The sequence below is a fragment of the Platalea leucorodia genome, assembly GCF_965183815.1.
Source record: "Platalea leucorodia genome assembly, chromosome: 6".
Taxonomy (NCBI): Eukaryota; Metazoa; Chordata; class Aves; order Pelecaniformes; family Threskiornithidae; genus Platalea; species Platalea leucorodia.
The window spans coordinates 18,044,429-18,066,257 of NC_138828.1; the positions used below are offsets into that span (position 1 = coordinate 18,044,429).

Consider the following 21,829-nt stretch of genomic DNA (forward strand, 5'->3'; position numbering starts at 1 on the left):
CCTGCAGCAAAATTAAAATAGGCTCAAACTTCAAATCATGCTATGAACGTATAATGGATTTTTTTAAGTCCTAAATTCAACTACTCATGTCAAGGATTTTAAAAATTTGCTTGTATTTTTTCCTTTAAAGACAACTGCCAATTTTCCATAACCAAGGGAGTTCAGAAACACTATGAAATGTTTGGCACCTCAGCAAAGCATAAAAACATATCCTGAAATGTATTACTAGTGCCATTAGATGTATCTGCACTCACTTTAGCGTTGTAATAACAGGCCTGTAACGAATAAGCAAGAAAAAAAATGTCTTTAAAGAAAAAAAATGTTCCTTACATTTATCGTTAAGGCAACATTCATTAATTCTGGAACTATACAGGTTGGCTGTATAAGAGGTTAAGTATCATTTTGTCAGCTAAGGTTAAACACAAACCTGCAAATGAACTCAGCATAATCTCTCTATGGAGTAAGCGGTTGTCAAAGTAACTTGTTACAATTCCTGTCATCCCATCTGACAGACACAGATGCTTAGTCTGCCTTCACAATTCAAACTAATCCCATTTTCAGACCTCAGCCACTTTGTTTCTTTGTTGCTTCACTCCTTCCTTTTCATTTCAAAGCTTAATTATGTAAGTGTTAAGGGACAGCAAGATTGGACACTTCTCTGCCTCAGATTAACAAATCATAAGCAAAGGAAAATCTGAGATTTGTCAATTCTAGCAAACACAAAAGCACTTACCAGAAATCCATCACAGAAAAGGAGATTCAGATATAATCCTAGTTAACATCACTCTTACTACAATTTCACTTGAGCAATATATTGTGTATAAAAAAGAAAAAGTGAAATTCAAGCCTTTAACATAACAAAGACTCTTAATGAACCCAATCATTTGTTTACAGATTTTTAACAAAGGAGGATTTTGCCTCACATATAGCATATATTCACAAATAACCTGCATTTTTGTAGCACAGAGAGCAGAAACACCATTATAAAAGCACTACACAATACAGTATAAAATAGTGTACCACCTTTGTGAATTAAAAGCAAACAAGACTGGCAAGCTAAAAGCAGATAGCACAGAAGATCAGAACTTACAAAGCAAACTATCTCCCACACCTTCTTTCTTTTTACTTAATCCCTCATCTTCCCCTCAATACAAGTGCCACAGACAACTTCTCTCCCAACACCCCCCCACACACAGAAAGAGAAGGAAAAAATGAATAATTATTCCCATACAAAATTCTAGATGAAAGGACCAGAGATTGGCAATGGTTGCGAATCATTTCTGGAACTGGGGAACTAACAGAGTTAGGCCATGCTGACACTTTCCATACCACGTCCATAACCCATCCACACTAATTGGCAGATTTGTATAATTCCATGGTGCTATTCAGAACCACCGCGGTTTGCTTTTGTCACATGCATATAAATATCCTTTAAAGAGCACAACATCAAAGAGGTAACAAAGGAGACAGAGTTGCGGTGCTTGTGTACAAAAATCTCTTAGTACTATTGCTGGTATTCACCCATCTTACGGTCTTTCAACTGGAGCTTAAAATTTCAATTATGATTTTTTGAGCCAGACAGGAATGTGATGACCTCCGCTTTTCTGTAGTAACAATTAAAACACAACAGCCTGCTTGTCACTATCAGTCTGTGCACTGCAAATTCAAACACTTATTACATAAATACTGTGAGTAAAATCAGCAAGTTCAATAACTATTGCTTTGACCCTGTGAAGCAAGCATTTTTTGTGACAGTGGAAACCCTGCACGTGGCCAAAAGCTTGCTGCATGCATCTTCTTCAAAACTGGAAGGAAAAGCACCGGCTTGAAAACAGCAGAGGTGGTTTACATTGCGCACCTTGTACAGCCATGATAAAGTTATTGAATTCAGTATAACAGGATTTACAGCAGAAACTGGAACTGCACTGCAGAAACACTGCGAGTCACCACTATAACAATTCTTTAAACCACTCATTAACAGAAGTTATCAGGAGTGAGCAGCAGCTGAGGCCTAGCTGAGCAAGGCCTTCATTTCGAGTTGCAATAGAGTCTGCCTGGTCTGCAGCTTCACTTCAAAGTCTCTGGAGTTCAATTAAAACTGGATTAGGTGGAAGCAGCCCTTCTTTGGGACACTCTGTTCTCTGAAACTCCAGGCACACTGACAGCACCCTAGACAGAGGTCTAGCCCGCCAATGAACCAGTTGCTATGGCAACTGCATCATTACCACTGCTCAGCGCTCATCACACCACCTATAGTAGATGAAAGGTCCAGAAGACAAACGCGTTTCTTTCATGGGTATTACTAAGTATTCCTTAGGAAAATCCAATTCAACCTTTCATTCCCTGTCAAATATGTGATTTTATTAATACAGCCTCCTAGTTGCAGAAACTGACTTGTACTTCAAATTAAATTCAGCATTTTTATTCTGGCAAAGGGATTTTTTTTAAATTTTTTTAATCAGTGTTACCACTTCTGATATTATCAGAATTACAACTTTCAAAAACTAGTTTTGTATTTGCCTGTTTTCACCCATAAGCCACACAACACAGAATTCTACTTAAGAATTTAAGAACAACTATCTTCTTTATAATATTGTAGAATATGTTGACTTTAAAAATGACTCATTTATTTCTGTCTTTTGTCACCACCAGTTTTGGAACAACCTGTGGAGCAAAAACTAATGAGGGTGTACAACCTAATTTAATCTGCACAAGTAGTAGCATCTTCCCCACATGTAAAAGTATTCGTAGAATTTCCGTTGATTCAACACATCAGACTGCAGTTTAATCTACTGCACTTTTCAGTTATTAAAAAGATACTGCACCTTACAGGAGGAAAGACAATTTATATACAGTTTACCATTTCATTTAAAAATACTTAAAATAAACAAATGAGCCAATTGTAAAGTTCTACAGTTCCAAAAACCTCATTAGAGAAACTGTTCTGTGATTAGACTTCGGCAACACCAGATGAACAGACGGCACGACAACACTACCAAAAATACAAAATTACTTTCACCTCTGCATGAAGTTCCTTCTTTACTTCAAGTAATAGAAATTAATTAAGGTCTAAACCTTGGAAGGTTTCTTCCGTGGCTGGAAGAAACTCCCCAAGAAACTAGTAAGTAAAGAATCACCAGCTTCAATTTCCACTTCGAGGAGATTCTGAAATCAGAGTTGCATGACAACTCGGGTAGCATAGCGCTGATCATGAATTAAGATCATACCTAAAGAAGTCCTCTCATTAAAACGCTCACTCAGAAGATATTCTGTCATTTTACAGTTTTGAAAACAAATGCCCCACCTCACCTTTTCTTCAAAACCCTCCCTGAAAGTTGATCATAAACAATGTCTCTCATAAAAGATCACATGCAATAATTAAAAGATACCATCACTACAGCTGCCTCCTGAATTAGAAAAGTAGTATTTTACTGAAGACTAAACAAACATTTTGCTTTACCTTTTAAGCAAGCCAATCAGCTAATATATTTTATTTCATTTTAGAGAAAAGTACTATTGATCTTGAAAATGTGAATAGGCTAGAAGTAATTAAGTCTGTAAATTGGTTATAGAACTGAAAGAGTAATTGAATAATTATATTACTTTAATGTGCCAGCCAATTTAACTGCCACAAATAAAATAAAAACTGAATAGCTTATTTAAAAAGCTGATGCATATTTGTGTATTTCCGAAAAAAGTTATCATGTGCCAGACAAAAAAAAAAAAAAAACAACAAACACAAAGAAAAAAAAAATTTAAAAAAAAAAAATTTAATTTGCATTTAAATTTGATTGCAGTTGAGAGATAAAATCCATAAATACATTCCTCTAGCAGCATTCTCTATCATTCGGGGTCATTTTTGTTCAGGAAGGCAAAATCACAGCACTTAGAGGTTACAAAACCTGACTCTCAGTGCATGAGGAACCTGGATCTCCACCACAATCTCAGCCCTGCAGCTGAGGATGCTCAGAACCTATTGTCCAGGTACTATTTAGTTCCTGGCAGCAGGATTCACAGTGAAAGGGTCTTACTCTGCTCTTTGTTTAAATACGTCCAAGTACAACCAAACTAATAGGGAATTAGATCAGATTATTAATAATTTTAAATATCCAAATGCTCTTAAATAAATCACAGTGCTTATTAGTTTATTTTCTATTTCTCAAGAAAACAACGAATAAGATGTTAATTTTAAATCTCAGATATTTATACAATCAGCCACTGAAATCCACAGGCAAACAGTAGTCGTCTCCCATCGAGTCCCTCCTGTGAGCACGCACAGTCTGCTATACAATCCTCTTCAGCATTTTCATGGGTGACAAACTCAATTAAACATATTCATTACTTTAATGTTCCACTAGACAGTTTTACCCAGCATAAAAAAATTAAATAAATAAATAAATACTCTGTGACCTTTGTATCGATCAGAGCAAAATGGCTCATGCCTGGGTGTGGGTGGTGAAGGGACTGGGGAGGGGGGTGGTAAAGGACTCTTATGTTTTCTCTTCCAATTACTGGAGGAGATGATAAAACCACAGCAAATGATGTATCAGCTCATTTTATCTTATCGCTTTGGGGCTAGGTGACAATGAAGTTCATATTTCACTGGTTCCCATTGAAGATTGTGAAAATTACTTGCCCTTATGACCTGAAATTTCACTGGAAGACAGAAATTTCTCTTCTGCAAAGTAATGCAATTTTTCAGATGTCAACCTTTAGCCCAGCTTTAAAAATTAATTTCATTTATATTAACCAATGATATTGATATTTTCACAGAATGCTCTTTGATACATGAACCACCGACTAGCAAATTGATGTGCTCTAGAAGGATAAAATTATTTTATCTGAAGCTGCTGGGAACAGACAGATTTACCACAACCTGATACTCCTGTTTCACTGTATACTATTTATACCAGCTTCATATGCCTTAAGGCCTCTGGATCTGTAAATACTTTAATCTTTAGTTAGGACTTAGTTTTGTTTCTAGGTCTATTCAGTTTTGAAATAATTTCTATGTATGTGATATACAAATAAAAACACCACTTGTTTGGAAATTGATAAAGTCGAACTGTCACAGACCAGAGATCAGTACACATGTGATGACATGAAAAATACTTCCCAGATGATTAAAATAGAGGAATGCACAACTATATTTTCTCTCTTTATCCTGACACTAAAGCTATATTTCAAACTGAAAAAAGCATGCAATGCAGATTTTCTGAAAGTGGTCTACTACCTACTATAGATAACCTTCTCCCTGATTATCAAGATCTAACTTGGAAAAAAATTTATCGGGGGAACCTGTATTCAGAACTTTTCTGACTTGATTATGAGGTTCTAAACACCTCAAATGGACTAACAGATCTGCAAACAATGTTAGCAAAGTTAGTACTAACTATCTTACTCTTTTCTACTTAATCCAGTATTTCACAAATGTTTTTTTTTTTCCTTTTGATTAACCCTGCTGACTCTCAGAGAGCAGGAGTTCATTACCACTGGCAGACAACATTTAATCAATCCAAGGAACAAGAAGATCTGATTGCTAAAGATAGGTATGTAAGTTAAATTCTGCAGCCTAGAAAGCAGAAGTTCAAAAAGAAGAAAATAAATATAGGTTTGGGTGGCTGTCCAAGCCCTGCAAGGTTAAGGATGTAAAGTTATGCCTTTCTTTGGAAAATAAGACAGCAGCCTTATTTATGATAAAAAGGAGCCAGAATTGCAGGAATTCACAGATTCTCATAGGAGTTGACTGATGTCTTGATTTAGTGTGCCTGTTACGTTCTGATTTAAGAGTTCGTAGGATCTGCTCATCAAGAGGTAGATACAAAAGGCTCATCCAGCTGTTTACATCATCTGGGACAGTTTGCCATCAGGAATTAACTGTAACGATTTACAAATGATTCAGCTCGCACCTTCTTAAACAGTGGTTATTTCAGCTTCTGTGTCCATCCTCAGGTTCCATCCCTACCTTGAGAACAGGCTAGGTAAACAGCGATCAATGAGTTGTTCATTGACGTGTGAAACAAATTGACAGTCTCCGTGTGTTTCCAATAAACATGCATGCAATTTATAATTATCAATTCCTGAGATGCAAAATGCTACAAAGTAAGAATTAGAAATAATTTATTACCTAGACTACCAAGGGCAGCCTTTCTAAAGCAATCTCCCACAACATATCTCGGACACACTAAAAAAGCAGTGTGGCTACCAACCCAACCCACAAACCATCCACTCTAGAAATGTCAGTGCAACACCTGCAAGCCGCAAAAAGATACATAACAAAACGGAAGATCATAACGGGGGGGGGGGGTGGTGGGGCGGGTGGTTTACGTGATATTTTAGACAGGCAGCTCTCTAGCCAATCATCCTCTTTTCATTTGCCTCAGTAATTTTTGTTTTATTCATAACACACTTGCAACGCGGTTTTGCAAAACAGTGCTGCAAAAAAACCCACGACACACAACAACACTTTTAGATCATATGAAGATCACAAGGAAAAATGTACCTGGAAGTTCATTACTCCAACTTCTATTTATTTATGGCAGTGTTTATAATCCATATAAATAAAGGAGAACGGTGACAATTTTTACTCTATCAGGGTTGCCTGTTTATGCTATTAGCTACAGCATTGATATTAATACCTACACAGACTTCATATACGTAGTAAGTAAAAAGATACAAATCATAACTAACATATCTTTTAATCATACAGAAATAACTCAGAATAGTCAGAAGCATAAATTGTATAAAGGAACCTCTGAGATGTGTATTGTGCCTTTCACATTGAAGTGTGAATCACGTTTTGTTTATGCCTCGTGTGTGGGTCTGTATGGATCTAGATTTGCTTACAATCTTTGCTTAAATTATCTAAGATTGCAGATATTCTTATGAAAGTGCACTGGTACACACACACAGTCAAACGTGTGTATATATGTGCACATATTAAAATATGAGTGAGATACTGCATAAAAGCATAACATATAGTTACGCACAGTGGGTAAACAGAGTACTTTCTCTTTTTTTCCCTTCATTAGATCCTAAGTTTTAAAATTTGGAGAGTGCTTTTAATCCATTCTAATTAATAAGTACAATTCTGGCTAGTCTTGATGTCCACACAGATTGACAGATTCCATAACCCCTTTGTGAACTGCATTAAATTATACAACTTCATGATTTCATGTGTCAATGAATACCGTCAGTTAAACATACACAGTGTAAATACTAAAAGAGCTAGTTTTGTTGATTTCATTCTGTATACATTGAAAAAATGACATTACCTGCAAAAACTCAAGAAGAGAGCTTAAGCGTCACAGAGCAAAATTCAATGAAACAATTTCTCACTGTGTACAAGCTGTCAAAAACGCTGATCACAATAAATCATGGAATTTGGATCAAAAATGCTGAAATAAAGTATTATTAATATTAAGCTTCTGTAATAATGAATGGTGCAGTGGTGCATTCCGTGCTAGCTACCTGACATGAGACAGAATTTTGGAAAATTAGGTGGGTAAACTCCATTTGCCATCATTTTACCTATGTGACTGAGGAGCAGGTGTCTAGACCTCTCCAAAAAATTCCTCACAACTCTCTTATTTTGGTGCTAACAATATAACTTTGTATCAGCACAAATACTGCTACCTCACTACTTAGCTCACTATCAAGTTTATTAATACAGAAAACTAAAAGACAAAGAACAGGAACCTTTAGATGTTGCAAATTTTGCCTTTGTGAAAACTGATCATTTAATTTGTCTTCCTGTCTCCTTGTGAGTTAACAAAAAACGAAATACAGATTCAGATTGTGATCATCTGAAAGTGATCATTATGGAAATGTTTTATTATGGGAAATGAGGTTATAAAACAAAAACTCTTTTAAAACTTAGCCTCAAAGGTTTTTTCGTATGCTCCCTAGCACAGGGTATTACCATTAAGCAAAAAACAGATGTACGTTTTTGAGGTGGTAAGGATGACCATGATCCAAATTTTGCCAATGTACTTAAAACATCATCATATAGAAAGCTTCCTAATACAAGAAAGACAACATAGGACTCATTCAGCTGCAGTTTATGAGGAAGATGCCCAGGTGTGTGTCTCTGAAATAACTGAGTTAAAAATACTCTGGAAGAATACCAGCAAGGACTGGTTTTAACCATTCTGTGTCTGAACTCTCCAGTACAGGATACCTTTGAAGGGTCTCAAGATCAGGTTTCTTTCTGGAAAGGTTTTACGCAATGAAGGGTACCAATTCTTTTTGTTCCTTGTATAAGACAACTGAAGCAAAATCAGAGAAAGCTAGTGGTAGGGGTGCGGCCTCATCATCTATGATGAATCACTCATGCTGAGATCAGTTTGAGTTTTCAGTCTGTTTTTCAGACAATCAGAACTGATTTGTGGGAATTACTGTCGTCTTATTCTCTCCTACACCATCAGACCTGAGTCTCGTTGGACCTGAGTCTCTTTTCATAATTCTGAGAAAAAAATTTTTGCATAACTTGGTTGCATATCAGAAGGATCTTCTAATATTTGACGAACTTGTAACAATTAAAATTACAGCACTTAGCAGAGGACTTTGTCCCTTTCCAATTTTGAACAGATTATGCTGTTGTGCTTTCCTCATCTTATTTCTAATAGTGGCTCAAATCTATGCCATGATGTTCTAACACTATTGCAATAAAAAAACCTCTCTAAACTATTTAAGTGATTTCAAAAGAAGCCCTAAGAGCTTTCTCTTGTTTAAAAGATGGAAGTACCTGAGAAAGTCAGAAAAGGAATCAACCAGAGATTCTTTTTTTTATGACAAGAAGGTATTACCATGTTGTGGGTTGTTGGTTTTTTTTTTTTTTTTACGTTTAAAGTTCTGGTTGGTCCCTCTTCTTTTATAAAATTCCTAGTGCAGAAAAGCCTTGGAGGTAATCTTTATCAGAGTATATTGGTTGATCTCTAAGAAGTACAGAGTCTGAAAACTAGGACAATTGCCAGACTAATGACTCACAGCAGTTCATATCCACTGCAGTATAACTAGATATGGTGAAAGGTAATATACAGGAGCATGTATCTCAAAAGCAGAGCACAGAAAACAACGTAGAAGCTATCTTTGTTTTGCTGTCTCTTAAAGGTATTTAGCCATTGAGGTTTTTTTAGAAAAATAAGGTTCATGGTTGCTGTAACTGTCTCTTCACATTCCTATTTTGAACAGCAAATCAGAATAACCATGGCAGGTTTCCCACTGCTGTGCCCTGCACCTGCCTATTTCCCCACTTTCAGGATGTGACTTCTCCCACAGGCTGCTTCTGCATGCATCCAGCAAAGCTCTGTCCAGCCAGAACATGTGCGAGTGGAAGCGGCAACTCCAACCAAGAAAGAAGGGAACTAATACACCTGCAATACCGGCAGTTGTCCAGCGTCTGCCATTTTCATCCGATCTTGCAGAAGATGGGTGAGGAGAAGAAAGCAAATGGGCAATGAAAAAATAAGTCTCAATGCCAGGAAGAAGGATTTTTTTTTTTTTTTTTATTGATGACCTGTAAGCTGACCTTCACATCCCTTCATCAGAAACAAAACAAAAACAAAAACCAGCCCCACACATCTGGCAGGAAGCTAGAGTACCAGTCATCATGAAAGACTGCATCTGATCAGCTCATTAATGGGAACCAAGCCCAGCCCATACACAGAAGAACAGATGTGCCTCTCGAAGGCAAAGAGAAAAGTCAGACTCCAGAGCTGCCAATCCAGCAGTTTACATTAAAAGATTCTGTGCTATGTTTTATGAGAGATATGGCACAGAAGGTGCAGCTTGCAAAGGGATGGGAATGTAAAAATGGCTTAATGCCACCTTTGTGCTGCACAGACTCCAGGCTGCTGCAGGAACCAAATCCCTTTTGAGTAAACTGAAGCAGCTGCAGGGGCTGCTGTGCAATTACACACATTTGCCTTATTTCGGGTGCCTGGTGGCTGCCCCATAGCCCAGGACTGTATAGTACTTAATGCTACAGAAATTTTCCCTCCTGCTCTCAGAAGCTGGGACAGAAGCACGGCGCTGCTAATAAACCCTCCACTGCTCAAGAGCTTCTCCACTCACGGCTAGTTCGTTTACTGTAAACCAAAGCAGAATACAGGTATGACAACAACGCAGAGAAATTGTTCTTAGTTATCAAAGGACACGTCCCCTACGTGCACTTTTTTTAATCAAGACCCACATGAGTACACCTCATATTCTGTATCTATATTCTTACATTTATCTTATATCCCTGTAAAAGTAGATTAATTTGTCAGGTAAAGGAACTGACTCTAATCAGTCAGTGACAAAGGTTTTGCTGTGGCCTGTGACTGCAAGTGAGAATCTCTTCTTTTAAGATCACCCACAGAAATAATTTGGCCAATTAAAACATTTCATGTGTTTGTAAAGATAAAAAAAGCAATGTGAAGGGGAGGTTTTATACAATAACTGCTGGTTTTCATCTTAGTAGATGGTAAAATAAAGTAATTTAAATTCAGCTTTAAAGCATTCCTACAAGTACAGACCCTTTTCCAAGGTTAAGCAAGCCAATGGACATAGCTAAAGTAAGGTCTACAACCACATCTAGGATTCTAGGGTAAGAGAACAAGAACATAACCCTAATTTCGGTTTAAAAATGCAATAGAAAATTAAACTGCATTTCTAGTCCAAATGATTGATAAGAAAGGCTTGGAAATGTGATTCAAGTGTAACAGATACACAGACAGCAGTCTGGGGATAGCTGAACAATTGATCCAACAACATGATTTGCCTTGCCATTCCCCTGGGGTATTAAATCTAAAACTTGCTACTCCTGAGGGCTCAATAAAAAACAGCCTATCAAAGAATTCTGCAGATGACAGGAGGAGAGAGGGCAGTAAGTCTATGTGAAAATATCAGCTCTTGTGAAGAACTGTAATCTGGGCTGTGTTATGCATTTATCTTACAAATCCACGATGCTGTTTTGCACAACTGGAAGTTTTCCTAAGAGCCAGAAAAAGTCAAGTCTAACGTGGGAGTATTTACAAAGCACCGGGTTCCAGCCAATATGTAACAGTGTTTCATAAATGCTGAAGTCAAAAGGGAAAAAAGCATTTTAAACTGCTTTTTTAGACAAACCCAACCTCATCGCAATATCCTATCCATCTTGCCCAAAGTGCTGCCAAGAACTAAGTTTCTTGAGAAAATACAATTTATCCTGCTCGTGCATATTTCATTTACAAAACTAACTTAAGGCAGCACTTTATAAGCAACTCTTATCAAGTAAATTAACCGCATTTAAAGGAATGATGTGGGAGCCCTTCTTAAATCTTTTAAGTGGGAAAAAACCCTGCCTGGCTAGCAGCTCCCTTCCCAGTCAGCTCCACATTTTGAAAAAGCTATATGTTTTTTAAAAAGAGCAGGAAATTGAAGGTATAAGAAAAATGGATTTTGCAGAGGCATTTTCAGTTCTTAAGTGATCTAGTTTGAAACTCAATGTTCTCTTGTAAAAAAAAAAAAAAGGTGTAGTTTAATATAGAAGACCTACCTTTAGGTTAGCGAAGGCTTTCTCTATGAGTAACTGCAGGTGGAGTACTTGTGAGTAATTTTAACAATTTGGGGATCTGGCATCAGTGAAAATCAAAAATACCTCTAATCATTTCTTTCCATAACACGTTAGCAATATAGATATTCGAGTAGGTTAATAATTTTAAGATATATGTCAGAGGAAAGAAGTACTGCATATAAAAATATCACACCATACAAGGTGGAACACATTCACATCTAGAAACTTTTGCAGATTTATCTCTACAAGATAATCAATTTTCTACCCAAGGAGTTGGAAGTTGAAACCTTGTGGAGTTTAATGGCTGAGCATTTATTACAGAGCAAGGAAAGCTTTCCTTACTTTTTCTTGAGTACCTGAAAACTAGCTACTCAAATTACTAGGATGCAAAACTTGAGGCAGTAGCACAAAGACTAAAAGTAACTCAGCCAGACACACCTAAGAGCGTTCCACCAGTGAAGAACAGATAAACTGATCAACAAAACATTGTTCCTGCTTGAAAAAAGTTGTATTTGTTTGTCCTCATTTAATAATTATAGGGGTTTTTTAAATGTGGATTTTAAATAAAAAAATAGACTTGTCAGCTTTAATTTGTTATATTAATTGTTGAAGCTTCAAATATACAGTAGCATAAAGAACCTACCAAAAAATAACTAAAATTGTCAAGTATCTGCTTCTCAGCATTCCACCCAAACAAAATGTCGGTGTTGATAAAATCCACTTTTTAAAACATGTATCCTTGCAAATCTTAAGTACTGTCATCTCATCTCCCTGTTGGAGTTTGATTGATTACGCCTTTTCCTTATGTTCATTAATCTCATCACCTTATCTTTTACACCACTTCATTTTAGCAGAAAGGCAATAATAAAACCCTCATCCATTATCCTTTTACGCATCTAGTCAAGCGGAAATGGTTAATAACATGCTACAAATTGAACTTCAATCACCTCATTTTCTCCTTTGTCGAATGCACATTAAAGTATATTCCAAAAGTGCAATTTGTTTTACAGGGGAATTTGTGTTATATTGCTACAGACAACTAAAATTAAGTGTTTCTCAGTTTGGTTATTAAATATATCCAACTGTCCTTTTATCTCTGATACTAAAACATTAACTCATTTTATTAGGGTGTAATAATACAAGAGCCTTATCTCCCAGAACACAGGGACATCTAGTCTGCCTAATAGTAAGTGTTATACAATGGGTCATTTATCTTTTTTTTTTTAAATATGCTTCTGATAGTTTATGAATTGGTACATTATTGCAGATGAAATGGCTCTCCATTTAAGAAAAGTTATTTTGTTTACATGCAGGCTTATCTTCAAATGCAAGCCCCATTAGAGAAGCGGTCTGTAACTGTCAGAGCAAGTGAAGAGGGAAAATAGGTGGATGTAGAAAAATTTAGAGCCCAGTAATTTAACTCCGATCACCAATTTCCTGTTTGAATATTAACTGTGTTCCACATCCACTTTGCAAGTGCTCTATGGTCCTAAAATGATTCTACAGAAACACTACTTGAAATAACAGTCCCAGAACTCGTTTTTGTGAACTCTCCTGATCATTCCAAATACAGGCATACCTTAGTAAACTAAAATAAATGACATTTCTAAAAAAAAAACAAAACAAAACAAAACAAAAAAACAACAAACCATCTAGTAAAAAATCGTTCCCACATGAGACATGTTTGGAGTTGTTTCTTCCAAAAAATAAAAGGGTGGGTGAAATTCTAGCTCTATTTAATTCAGTGACAGTAATCCCTTTTACAGAAGGGGAGCAAGATATTCTCCGCTGTTTTCATATCCTCCAGAAAAATTTTCACTTGCACTTTGGTCATTATCTCAATGAAACAAGACTAGTTTGACTAGCGTCTCAATAAAATTGCATATCAGGATAAAGAAATATAACCACAAATACCGTGCAACTATTACAGTAAAAAGGTACTTTCCCGTGCTTTGTCTCATCTCAATTCTACGGAAACTTAGCGTTAACCTTCTAAGAAGCCTGAGAACATCAAAGTTCCTACCTTTATTCAAAGAAGACTGAATTAGGGAGACAGTCATTTTTATTACCATAAAAATTTGCAATAGTTAGTGTTACAATATATACATATGCACTAATGATTTAAAAATGAAGTAACGACTATCTTTTACATTAAAGCAAAGCACAAACACGCAGCTCTAATTACCTTATAAAAAGATGTAAAATCACTTTTACATTTCCCTCAATGGTCTACCTTTTTTCCAACTCTCTTGTCCATTAAAAGTTTGTCTTATTTCCCAAGCCATTCAAACGCTATTTCCTCTCTCCTGCTCTATCATCTTCCATTCAACCTGCAGTTTCACAAGCATTTTTGCAGGTGGCTGCCCAGCTGTTGCACCACATCTCATCCATCCCCAGTCACTTTCTACTGCTACCCCAAACCCTCCCTTCTAACAGTAGGATGTTTGAGGTCGTGCAGTAAGCTGGAGTTGAATAAGTGATTCAGATAGATAGAAAGTAACTTTGTCTGTGTTCACAACACATTGAGCCCTGGAATAAGCAAATTCAATTCTTACTGAAGTAAATAATTTGACCACTCAAGAATTCAGGCTTCTTCATAAAGTTTGAAGTAGTCAACTACTTTTTGAGCTATCCCAAGCTACATTTAATCTTGACTCAGAAATACATAAACGAGTTAATATGCTTGCCATCCACTCATTGCAGAGTCACTGAATTAGACCAAAAATATTATTTGCTAAACCCTGCATGCCTAAACTTTCTTTTCTAGTTTCACATATGAAGACCAAATTGTAGTTGGCATCCAAAACTCAAATTTCAGCATGACTTGCACACAGTCAGCACTTCCAGGTAGCACCTTAAAATATTAGAAGCATATCAACATAACAAATCTTAACAATACAGATTTCTAGACTATGTCCATACATAGAATTTGATCTAAATCATCAACTGATTTTTTTCATTTTGATCATTTTTCCGAAAGCTATCTTTCAGAAAACTGCTTTAAGTATCCTCTCTTAATAACATTTCCCTCTTCTGAATGTATAACTGAAGAGGTTTTCTACTTGTTTCCCTTTCGTTATTTAATTTACATTAAAACAGATGTTTAAGAGAGCCTCTTAGGTTCTCTACGAGAAAGTCTAGTACCCAAGTGAAATAAATAGGGAATGAGAGCAAGCTATAAACCTAAGAAGCTTCTGAATTGCTGTCTCTAGTTTACCAATAGAGGTGCAAGTTCACACAATCTAAGTTCAACCCTTCAGCTGACGCCACCGTTTTGCAAAATGTAAATCACTGATGCTATAGTACTTGAACACGGCAATTTATTGCAGAAATAAATGAACAACTGAATACTAAGCAAGTCAACGTGAGTCTTGATTCTAGTCTCTAACCACCGTTCCTGTACCACATAACATGTCATCATCCATAAGTAAATGAGTTAATCAATTTAATGAGGATTCAGACAAATCGGCTGCCTAATGAGCACTCAAACTGATGTGGCAAGGGTTATGCTCCAGTGCTGACAAAATCAGTTTGATGAAACTGTGACAAAAGCAGCAAAGCACTACTCCTTCAGCACATTTTCCTGCATCTTATTAACATGAAATTATAATCACTATTTGCAAACTGTATAGGGAAACCATTTATTCTGTAAGTCGCATAAACATATGCTTTATCTACTCTTCTTTCCAGCAAACCTGTGTATATTGTTGGAATTCAGTTTAGTAATTATTCAGCTCTTTTCAAAAATGGCAATCAGATAGAGTTGTTTAATTTAGACTGAGTATGCCAAGAAAATTTCCAGAGACATTACGCTGTATGATTTTGCATTTTATGAACATGCCATTTGGCAATAAATATAAAATAAACCAACCAAAATAAATCAAAATATTCTGCAGCTTTGCAATCAGTTCAGGAAATTAACACTGGAATCTCTTTAAAAGCAAATAGAAAAATATCCGACTCTGGTTTTCAGATGAATGGCAATGCTCTTATGCTGATTTCCTAACTCCATAATGCTAAGATGCAAAAATCACAGGCCAAGGAAAGAAACGAACCTAACTAGTATCCTAACTACTTTATTAAAATCCTTTCATCAGGGCTCCTGTAAGAATTTTCTAGCAGTACTAACTGGTTATGTCTAGGTTCAAAACACCAGGCCAAGGAGTGTCCAGAAGACTTGAACATAAGACTTGAAAATAATAAAAAATGGAAATCTGTCAAGTAAAAAAAAACCATAATTAAAAAAAGTAAAACATAGCTCTTACTTTCCAAGTATTATCTGTCTAGAAAACTCTCTGCAGGGAAGGAAAAGCCCCTCTGCACAGGGTTGTTTAAATGCAAGAGATACAAAGGTATATCAGAAAAGTTTTTACATGTAATAGCCATAATTAAACGCAGTTTCTAAACAGCATTGGTGTACCTGCAGCCATAGAGATCATATAACCCTGCACCAGGGTTACAAGAATAAGTTTCTGGATATTTTCATAGAGCCAGCGACAATTTAATATTTATACACTAATGACTTTCCTTTCACCAGGGGAAAGCGTCATACCTGTAATATCTGATTGCTCTCCTATGAGCGCTATGAGGAGAGGGAAAAATGGTAGAAGTCAAAACTGTTGCCCAGGAACGTGGGACGGAGCAGCTTTAAAATTTCAGCACAAAGTTAGAAGAAACAACTGACTTTTACATAAAGACACACCATTTCAGATATCAATGGCATTGCATTCTCTGGAGTAGGAATCTTTGGCTTCGGGATCTGTGCTTGAAAAGCAATCCAGAGACAATGTAAATGATGTTGCATCCAACATACATAGAAGGATGTCAAACTGCCAAAAGAGTAATTAGGAACATTCCCAAAACAAGAAATACGTATGTGTATTTTTAACAAAAACCACATAAATATTACATTAAAACAACAGTAGAAATCAGTGGCAGTTGACAATACTAACCGGTATAACCTCACACTATTTTAACAGCAGACACTTTCTCCCCAAAGGACAGCATTCTTGATCACACGGTGATTTAAGTCTGAAAGGGTTGAACTTTCCACTCCCATGATTCTTATCACAACACACCCCCTATACATTTCCAACCCATTTAAGGGATCTCGATTAAAATCCTAATTCACCTGTTATCATTCGACTGAGGTGACAGTCTATGGTTACGGCTCCGCGGCAGCTGGCTGCCACTAGGACGATCTGGCCTGCTCCAACCTGTATGGTCCCACGGCCTCATTTCTCCTGCCACTAATGCTCCTATGGCCCCAGAGGTCGTTGGCTCAGGGAATCACCCTCGTAAAAATCCAGGGAAGAAAAGGTAGTTTCCTGTCAGGGCAGTTCCCTAACTTTACTCATCAGGTAAATGCTGCCGATGGCACAGAGTTGGGGGAGAGGACTAAGCAGCCACAAACTGGGTCCAGCGATTCTTTCTGGGCTAGATCCCATTTGCATTAAAGTGGTGGTGGAACCTTCCTCTCAGTTTCAGGGACCATTACATACTTTTGTGCCTCTGAAAATATCTTGTCATTGCAACTGTACAGGTGTTTTCCAGCACGGCTGCTGTCTGCTAGCTATATGAACCAGCCACGGAAGAAACAACTCAGCTAGCTAGTTTTCCTTGAATATAACTTCATAATAATTTCCAAAAAACATCCAACTATAAAGATTACACACCTTTGCGATATAAAAATACCCTCAATTAGACAGATTCTAATGTCATAAAATTTGTATTCCAAGATAGCTGTGTTCTTTAGTGGCAATTAGAAAATAAGTGGCAAATCCAAGTGCCTCTGGATTGTCTATTTTTTACAAAATGTTTACATCCACCAAAGTAGGCAACTTCTCTAATGCTATAAGCAGAGAGCATCCATGATTTCATCATAAGGCCACCTTTGGGTGCAAAACTAAAAGTTTACATTAATTCCAGTACTGTAGCTGTGAATAAGGGCAAATAAATTGACTATAAAATGTACACAAAGAAAGAGATTGGGAAATTAATATTGAATACAGAGTACCAAGTATCACTTATTTTTTGACAGAACCTAGAGGGAAAGAGAATTGATTCATTAGACTTGCTTTCATACTAAAAAAAGAAAAAAAAAAGGCAAAAAAAAAGATGCTCACCTTAATCTAATAAAACTTGTAAAACTGTCATATTGTAGTAGCTTGTCCAATAATTTTTATGTAAATGCCACCATTCCACACAATTACAAATACAATAAACACACTGAAAAAAAATCCAAACAAACAAACCAACCCCAATCCGTACTCTTTAATTGTTAGACTCATACTTAGCCCTGTAACACTTAAAACATGTAACTGCCCCACTGTACTTAATTTTTTTGGCCATAAATACTCTGTATCAGCACACCCAGGAAAAAATAAAAACTTATGCTGACGGGGTGACTCCTACTTGTACGTACACAAAAAGCACTAATTCATCTAAAAACTTCATGGCAGTTTTCGGTCTGCAGCAAATGGATATGACCGTAATTTGCTGAAAAGGCATGAATGTTTCCAAAATCTTAGTTATTCAAATATTTTGGTTATACTCCCCTGTAGACAGATTTTTTGATGGCAGTTAATTTTAATTGCACTTCAACATACTTAACTATAAGAGGAAAAGCACAAAGTAGGTGAGATAGACATTTTACATGTGATGTTGGGAAAAACTTTGTCTTGTAACAAAATCAAATGAGACTGCTGGCCTAATTCCACAATACTAAAAGGAAGTATTCAAAACCAAAAGCACCCCGAATGCTTAATTGAAAAAAAGTTACCTTTCTTCTCCTTATAGGATATACTCTTAATGACATGGATTTATTTTTCCCAGTTAAGGGCTCTCAGTGAAAGATCTGTAAAGGCTGCTGCTTTATATACAATTAACAGCCAAACTGTAACACAAATTACATGTCATCCTTATCAGAGTTTACACATTGAACTCCTGTATCTGTTGCCAGCAGGCAGCCCTCTCTATCTAGGGAATATCACCATGAATTTGTTCAGTGTCTCAGCACAAAATCTCACACCAAAAGATGGTTCACTATTCCCTCTGCGTCAAAAGCACACGGCGCTCCATCGCACCATTTATTCCGTACCGTCACTGAGCAGGTTTTTGTGCCCACTGCACTACCGAAGGTCAGGCTGCCACTTGCAGGGGCTTATCTTAGGGCAAACTTCCACGGAGTGCACATGATGTGCCATCCCCACAAAGATGGGAGCTGAGACCTATGTCTTTTTCTGAACATCCTTCCCTGTTTCCAAGGATAACAATAGGTTATTCCTAGCAAAATACTCAGTTGCAAATCTGCTTTAGATATCCAAGACTATATTAATCACATTCGTTCATTACATCTTCAAAAATTGCACTCCAACACACTAAAGCACAAACCTCATTCCTTCCTGTGACGGTAGCAAAATTAAAACGAACATGGAAAGGATGGTTATGAGGTAACGCAGCGAGGCTCAGGAGAGACAGATCATTACTATAAAAGTTCGTTTCAGGTTTGGCGGGGGGGATGTCGAACATGTAAGAGATTTATTCATACCATTAGGAGAAGATGTGAGTACAATTAAAGTAACTATATATTTTTAACAAAGTAATGGTAAAACACTTCCTAAATTATCCTATGCACTGCTCAGAACTTTGTGTTGTTATTTTTACAGCTGATGACCTTGCATTTAAAGCAGCATCAGGAATGCAGTGCTCTTTTCACTATTCCTTGCATGCTTGGAATGCTATTTGTTTTCTCCTCTTTTTTTATAGTTACAAGCTTTTTTATTTTACATTTGAGTGTATTACATTCCTCTTATCAAAACAGTTATAGAGATGAAATCACAGTTAGTATTAAAGCTTTAAAAGGTACTTACTTCATTTTCTTATATGTTGTAATTTTTAAAGTATAAGCACCAGCCTCTTTTTCAATATTAAGAATCTGAATGTAATATTGTACTCTGCAAATCTCCCTTATTCTTCAATAGGTTTTGAATCAGGTAACAGTGATGATCCTTGGGTTTTGTTCGCCTTTTAAGAAGAGGATAAGTAAGAGTCCTGAGCATTTTACTACATATTTTAGAAATGTCCTTGCATTTCGCACATATTCACATAAAATATATTCCTATGTTTGTCGCTGTAGAAACACATACACTAATGAACGTATAAGTTATATATTATCTTACGATATACTAATTCACAAACATTTCAAATTTAAATTGAGGTACTCATCTGACCAATTTTCATGAATATTCAATCAATTGGAGCCTGTATGTTGCTTTTAGCTTCTTTATGTATAACAAACAGTATTCAAATGGTGAACAATTGCAATGTTTAGTATCATATTTAAAACCACCATTCAAACCTTTTCTTAATGCTATTATCAGTTTTTCTTTTGCAACAATTTTGTGTATAAAAATAAAAGCACTGGATTTTTATTGGTGCTGCCCTCTTTGTTTTGTTCCACGCTGCAAAGCCCTTTTGGGACACTAAGCCAGCATTTACCATAATACGGATTAAACTCTCTTTGTCCTATTGCAGAGTGTTTGTTAGCAGGTTAGTCTTTTTACATTCTTCACAGCCTGCCTGCAGCTTACCCTTTAGGCCTCACAAAATACTTCTGTGGATTTACAAAAATGCCAGAGTGGTCTTGGGGTTAATTGGAAGAAAAGTGAAGCCTTTAACGCATTGACTCATTAAACATTTAGCCCACTACAAACCACTATGGTAGGCAAAGAAAAAGGCTCTGTAGAGACCTTGGTAATAATAAGGTAGCAAAGTAGCTGAAAATAATGACTACTCGTTGTTCTACAAAATGGAGAAGGCTTAATTTATCCATAGCCCCCCCTCCAAAAAAGAAGGGGAAAAAAAAAAGGAGAAAGGTTTGATGGCACAAAGCGGCATTCCTTGTTCAACTACCTAACTCAGGATTCTGAAAAAAGAGCATGGTCTTAACAGTTTGCTAACCACTGGCACTGACTGATATGGTTAGAGGATCCTTTTAAAGACATGCAAAGGATATAGTTCAAAGTGTAATTCTGAGATATCTGCCCCTTCATAGCTCTACAGCAAAACTATTTGCTTTGGAAGCAACCTATAAGGTGAGGTGACAGGCAAGGCACTGAATATGAAACATGACTTCTATGTAAACCAAGCACACCAAGAATTTTTTTTTACTTTGACTTAATGTACTTATTACGCATCAAACAACGCTCGTGGATATTTAATACTGTATTTTCTGTTTTACATAACATTTTCGAGGTTTTGGTTTTAACATTGATCGTTTCAATCACACACTTCTAAAGGGAGCTTGTTATTTGCCACAGAGGTTCTTAAATGGCAGTTCTCCTAAAAACCTAATTGAAACGTGTTGTACAAACTTTGATACTTAGCTACTTTCATAATACAACAGATTAACTTTGTCATCAGCTCATTGCTTTCCTATGTTTCTCCTCAACTCCCCCCAAAAGAAAACACTACAAAAGTCTCCTACTCTGGAGACTTAAAGTAAAGGATTAGGTGGCATTTGTGCAAGATGCAGATAACAAAAGCAAGAGTGAAGAAAATTGAAGAGACAGGCAAACTCCAGCAACAAAATGGTTAAAGAATCTGCATCATTGTTCTACGCATTTTGAGAGTCCGCTATATTGTGAACAGCGCAAACATCAGACAAGTTAAGATTACTGACCATTATCTCCTTAATTTTCTCCGCTTTCCTTCACATTCCCTCTTGCTATCAACGCACTATTTTTCCAAAGCTGCACTTCTACTAAGAAGTAAACTTTCCCTAATCCGTCTATTATTGAGCCTTTAATTGGATTGGAAGCAGGGTGGTGTATAAAATAGCCCCTATTCACTCAAAAGGACTGTAGTTTTAGGGACTTAAAGGAGAAAGGTATTGTGAAAGAAAATCCACAGGGAATCGAGGATTAAAAGGTGGCTCTACTGAACTCATCAGCTTCACGACACATAATGAATTGTTTCCTTAAACAGGTAACTTTCTAAATAAATAGACTCTGCCTTGCGATATAACTCGTCTATCAAAACAGAAAGTAAAGTGAAAATAAAAATTGATTGAGGAGAAAATAAAGCAGTACATAATGCTGTTCCTCTGGCCGGTGCCTTCCCTCTAGCTCATCTCCCTTTTCACTCTCCCATAGGTAAATGGATGCACAGTACAGAGTAGAACAGCGGAATATGCCTTAAAGGGTAAAAATACTCATCATGCCAACTCAGCCGCTACGTGTACACACTGAAGTTAATATTTCTAATTAACTGAGTTAGTTAATATTTCCAAAC

The 21,829-nt window shown here is 36.6% G+C and overlaps 1 protein-coding gene across 1 annotated transcript in view; it reads right to left on the minus strand.

Annotated features, from left to right (window-relative positions):
• Nucleotides 1–21,829, minus strand: part of LRBA (LPS responsive beige-like anchor protein) — a 416,862-nt gene that overhangs the window by 139,022 nt on the left and 256,011 nt on the right. The window lies entirely within an intron of this gene.